Source organism: Morus notabilis, unplaced genomic scaffold (genome assembly GCF_000414095.1).
Source record: "Morus notabilis unplaced genomic scaffold, ASM41409v2 Scaffold1467, whole genome shotgun sequence".
Classification (NCBI taxonomy): domain Eukaryota; kingdom Viridiplantae; phylum Streptophyta; class Magnoliopsida; order Rosales; family Moraceae; genus Morus; species Morus notabilis.
Genome location: NW_010360165.1, coordinates 108383 through 114766, shown reverse-complemented (window position 1 = coordinate 114766; position 6384 = coordinate 108383).

The window sequence follows — 6384 nt, the reverse complement described above, 5'->3', positions numbered from 1 at the left end:
AGGCGATAACCTCCATTTATCACCAAAAGGTCAAGTTTCCAACACCCAATGGCGTAGGAGAAATAAAAAGTAACCAATATGAGTCTAGAGTAGCATACTCGGACGCCATACGCGGGTATGATCAGCCAGGGAAACAAGAGATGAGCATGGTACAACATGGACCAGTTGAGGACGTAGACCCTAAGGTCACGGAAGAATCATGGTCCCAACCAATCGAACAGATGGTGGAAGTCCAGGTGGATCAGTGGGAACCAACGAGGGTACTGAAGATAGCGTCGAATCTGCCATCGGTGCTTAAAATCGAGGTTAAGGAATTCCTGAAGAAGAATCTGGATGTGTTCGCTTGGACGCATGCAGACATGGAAGGCATCGACTCCTACGTCATGTGTCATGCTCTGAACGTCGACCCCACTTACCCCCCAAAAAGCCAAAAATGATGACCGATGAATCTAGAAACGTACGAGGCTTTAACGGAAGAGGTTGACAAGCTCATCAGTAACGATTTCATTATGGAGGCTCACTATCCCAAATGGGTTTCAAACCCTGTCCTGGTAATCAAACCTAATGGAACGTGGAGAACGTGTGTCAACTTCAACGACCTCAACAAAGCCTGCCTAAAAGATGGTTTTCCACTTCCCCGAATATATCAGATGGTCGACACCACTGTTGGGCACGAGTTGTTAAGTTTCGTGGATGCCTACTCCGACTATAACCAAATTCTAATGCATCCATCTGATGAAGAGCATACGTCGTTCATAACGGACAAGGGCCTCTATTGCTACAAGGTAATGCCCTTTGGCTTAAAGAACGCAGGGGCAACATACCGAAGGCTAGTAAACAAAATGTTTGCCAACCAAATCGGAAGAACGATGGAGGTGTATGTTGATGACATGCTGGCAAAAAACGTAAAGGCAAGACAGCACGTCGGCCATTTGGACAAAATATTTGATGTGTTAAGGAAATACTGCAGGAAGCTAAATCCTTTGAAATGCGCTTTTGGGGTCGGGTCAGGAAAGCTTCTTGGCTTCATGGTCAGCAACTGAGGAATAGAGGCCAACCTGGAGATGATAAGGGTGTTGTAAGATATGAGGTCTCCCACAAAACTAAAAGAAGTCCAAAGGTTGACGGGATGCATCGTCGCCTTTAATAGATTCATATCTAAAGCAACTGAAAAATGCGTTCCCTTCTTCGATGCCTTGAAGGGAGACAAGCGTTTTAAGTGTACACCTCAATGTGAAGAAACCTTCCAGAGGCTGAAGGAGCACTTTGGCAGACCTTCTATCCTATCAAAACCCATACCAAGCGAGAAGCTAAGCTTATACCTCTATGTATCAAAGCATGCCGTAAGCTCAGTACTGATCAGAGAAGAAGGGATCCGGTTACCAGTCTACTACGTAAGCAAAAGGCTCCTAGATGCTGAGTCAAGATAGATCCGGATGGAACAGTTAGCTCTCCCCTTGATGGTGCCCTTAAGGAAGCTTCGACACTATTTTTAAGCCCACACCATACGAATCCTAACGAACCACCTGTTAAGGCAAGCGTTACAAAAGCCTAAAACCTCGGGCCGACTCTTGAAATGGTTGGTAGAGCTGAGTCAATTCGACATCGAATACATACCGAGGGCGGCAATCAAAGGACAAGCATTGGCGGACTTCCTGGCCGAGTTCTCCCGTAGACCGGAGTTAGCCGCCGACGGAGAAATTTAAGAAATAAGATGGAAAATTTACGTGGCGGAGCGTTGAATGAAACTGAGTCAGGGGCCGGCATTATGCTAATAATCCCAGGGGATCACAAAATCACATCGACAGTACGATTCAAATTCAAGGCGAGAATAATGAAACAGAGTACAAGGCACTAGTCGTAGGATTACGGTTAGCGAGTTATTTAAAGATTGAGATACTTAAAATTTTTAGTGACTCTCAACTAGTGGTTGGGCAGGTGAAAGAGGAATATCAGGCACGGGGAGAAAGAATGGGGGCTTATCTGAGGAAGGCAAAGGAATAGCTTACAAAATTTAAAAGCTATGAGATACAACAGGTGCCAAGAGCTGAGAATACAAATGTCGATGCCTTGGCCAAACTGGCGTCCTTGAAGGATTCGGACCTAGTAGGGGTCATCCCCATCGAAGAATTGGAACGGCCGACCATTGACGAAGCGGTAGAAGCCCCGACTATTCAGGCAGCCGGGAGCTGGATGACACCTCTCATCCGGTATTTGATGAATGCAGAGCTGCCCAATGACATAGAGGAAGCCAGAATGATCAGGTACAGAGTCGCCAGATACCTATTATATGATGGTCTGCTATATAGAGGAGGCTTCTGAACGCCTTTACAGCGGTGCCTAGATGATCATGAGGCGCAATAGGTCCTTGGGGAGATCCATGAAGGAGTGTGTGGTAATCATACTGAGGGACAATCTCTAGCTCTTAAGGTTTTGAGGCAGGGGTACTATTGGCCTACGCTTAAAAAAGACGTGTTTCAATACGCTCAGTGTTACGATAAGTGTCAACGATATGACACAATTCCTATAGCGCCCCCAGAGAACCTAACTTCCATTCTTAGCCCACGTCCTTTTACCAAATGGGGGATCGACCTGATTGGACATCTACACCTTGCACCCGGGGGCCTTAAGTTCGCTATCGTCGCTGTGGACTACTACATCAAGTGGGCCGAGATGAAAGCTCTTACTTCAACTACCGAGGCAGCCTGCACCAACTTCATATGGAACAACATTATATGCATATTCGGCATGCCACACACAATTGTGTCTGACAATGGGAAGCAATTCGACAATGCCGCGACGCGTAAGTTTTGTGATGACTTAGGCATACGAAAGGACTTCTCAGCCCCAATACATCCGCAGTCCAATGGCCAAGTAGAGGCCATCAATAAAATCCTAAAGTATACCCTGAAGAAAAAGCTCGACGACCTAAAGGGAAAATAGGCTGAAGAACTTCCCAAAGTCTTGTAGGCATATAGAACGACGAGTTGAATCACCACGGGTGAAACACCATTCTCTATGGCATACGGAATCGAAGCTGTACTCCCTGTGGAGATTGAGGCGCCGACTCTAAGAACGGTTATGTACGATGATGACATAAACATGGAGGCCATGAACGAAAAACTCGACCTATTAGAAGAAAAAAGGCTCGACTCCTAATTATGACTCGTCGCTTACCAAAGAAGGACAACCCGATACTACGACAAGAAGGTCAAATGAAGAAGGTTTGTCCCAGGAAATCTGGTGTTAAAAAGGTGACGCAGAATAGTGAACCAAAAAATACTGGCCCCTTGGGCCCAACTTGGGAAAGACCCTACCGCGTAAGAGAGGTGCTACGTCCTGGGACCTACGTTCTGGAAAGCCTCACCGGCAAACGGATTCAACACCCATGAAATGCAGAGTAGTTAAAACTGTACTACCAATAGTCTATGAATTCTTAGCGTGTGTTTGGCATTTCATTAATATAAACAAAGCTTATTCATAGCGTGTGTCTAAATATCAACCCTTTAAATATGTCTGTCTAAAAATCAAAGTTTTTCAAACACACATGGGGGGAGTAAAGGGTCTACGGATCACAAAAAATATGCATATACCCGATGAAACGTCGCATCCTCAAAGAGGAGAGATGATTTACTTAGCAAATTTTAAGGAATTTGCTAAAACAATGACCCTAAGGGGCAAAATGAGGCGTCGCCTCCTCCAAAGAGGAGAGATGATTTACTTAGCAAATTTTAAGAAATTTGCTAAAATGATGATCCTAAGGGGTAAAATGAAACATCGCCTCCTCCAAGGATGATAGACAATTTACTTAACATAATTTTAATAAACATAAAAATAAGGGCAATTAGATACATATATATAATATATATATATATACATATATATATAATCGATTGTCCGAATAGTAAAACGATATTACAAAAAGAAAAAGTTATGATTCGGCTACCAACATCCTAGGCCTCGTCACTTCCACCACCTTGACTGCCCTCGCCACCATCAGTTGCAGCTTCCCCGGCTCCGCCGCTGCCCTTATAGCCTCTGCCTTCGGCAGGTGAACCTTCATCGTTAGAATGGGGCTCATAAAGGAAGTCAAAGTTGAGGCCAGGCAGATGCCTATTAATCCTGGCCACGATTTGCTTGCCAACAGACAGCATGTCACTGGCACGCATATCCTACAACTCCTCAAAGGTTTTAAAATCCTCGACGGCCTTAGCAGCGACGTCTGCATTATTTCGAGCAAACTCGGCGGAAGCAACAAATTCCTTAGCACCTTCCTTCTTGCCCAGGTCATAGCCCTCCTGCTTACCAAGGTTGTATCCCTCCTTTCGAAAGGCATCCTTGGATTCGGCAGCCTCTTTACGGACGAGTTAAATCTCCTTCCGGGCACAATCCATATCCGCTTTGACCTCATCCAGCTTCTTAGCGATGAAGGTAAGCTTCTTTGAAGCCTCCTCCTTACTGTCTCTCTCCTTTTTTTAAGAGAACCTTCAAACGCCCCTCGATGCGGTCCATTCCCCTACTTCTCTCTTCCACCTTAACCATATCGATAAAGTTAAGAAGAGAGAGGATAAGGGACTACCAAGTCAAAGGAAATCTGTTAATAAAAAATAAGAGAGAAAAAGAGAAACAAAAACGCATGACATATAGGTGGCGAAGTATACATGGATCTGGAGGGACATCTGCTGGAGCGTGCGGCCGATTAGAAAAGCCCGAGTCACGCTCTCCCAGTCCTGCTCAAAAAAAGACTCGTACAAAGCCTGGAAGACAACGGAAAAGCGCGGGGGCAGACTCAATATCGCTTCAATCTGGGCCAGAGGAACATCAGCAATGATGAACTGTGGGTCAAGGACCCTTGCCCCGTGAAGCAGTAGGCGCTCTTTGGGCGAAGGGGCCTCAGGAGCATTGGTAATATCAATTACCGTCGATGGTTCGGCCTCCACTGCCGGCGTCTCAGCCGATCGAGGCCTCTTTGGCCTTGTCGTTTCTCGGGTAGCTGAAGGCTCGACTGTAGGCGGAGGCCTCAGCGTGACACTGGCCGTAGCAGGCTCGCTCGGCCTTTCGCTATGCCTCAGCTTCTTAGAACACCCATTCTCGCCAGGAACGCGTAGTTACAGGGTCTTCATTTCTACATTACAGCCGAAGTCAAAAACACATACTGGCGACACGTAAAAATAAAATAAAACTGACCTCTGGCTGTGAAGTTGAAGAAATCTTTGACTTCAACGGTGTTGTCAGGGGAAGGAAGGGAAAGCAACAACCCAGAACTTTCTAGGCTATCACGTGTTAGCAAGGCGCTGACGTGACGGAAGGTTTCTAGGAAGCTGAAGGCTTGCTTCACCCTTGCAAGATGATTCCCAGAAAGTTGGGAATGGTTCTGGGGAACTGCAGAGCAAAACAGGGTCAGCGGTATATACAAAAGAGAAAAGATGTTCTCGCATCTAGGCGCTTAAAGCGTTTGTCAGCCGGGTGAACGTCGAACATGCCTTTCACCTTAAAAAACATCGGCTTCCAAGCATGTGAAGATGAGGGCAACCCCCTTATTAATTTTCCTAAGATGGGCTTGGATCACCCGTGACCGCCTAAAAAATACCAGTCGTCACACCTAGGGGTCTGACAAAGCTTATATACAAAAAGAAATTCATCCAAAGGCAGGTCTACGTCAAACTTTCGGTCCCAATAGACACACTGTTGGGAGTAGTGTCCTAGAAGCATAAGATGTAATAGGATATTTATTATTTAATTAATAAAAGAGTTTATTCATCATTTTATGTGCATATATTTATGAATATTTTATGAATATCAAATGAAAATTTCATGATTATTTATGTAACCTTAAACATAGTATATAAGTGTTATATACGAGAGGATAGTGTTTAAGGATAATAATCAAAAACATTGTTCATGATGAATTTCATTAAGGTTTGGAATCTTTAATTAAAATATTATTAATACATGTCATTCCCATTTAGAATGGAACAGTGCTCTCCGCACTGTTAATATGGTGAGATATTGAATGAGTGTATTACGCATAATAAGATTATGTGGAACAGGGACACAGACACAATATGAATTTTTAATAATTTTCGTTAAGCATAGAAATTCTAATTGAGTATACCGATGGTCATATATAGAATGATCTTAATCTTGAGTTCTTAATAAACTCCTATTTATGGATTTATGTCTTTTGATTTAGTCAGTACGGATTCTGAGACCCTAAATCCTATTCCTTGTATTTTGGAGACATGATGAAATAGGTAGCTGGGAATGTTATTATACGAGATGGAATCCATTCCTTCTTGAGAAATAAGTAGATAAATAATTCTCTTGAGTGTTGATTCGGTACTTGGATTAGTAAGAGCGCTCTGGTTCATGAATGTGTTTTAT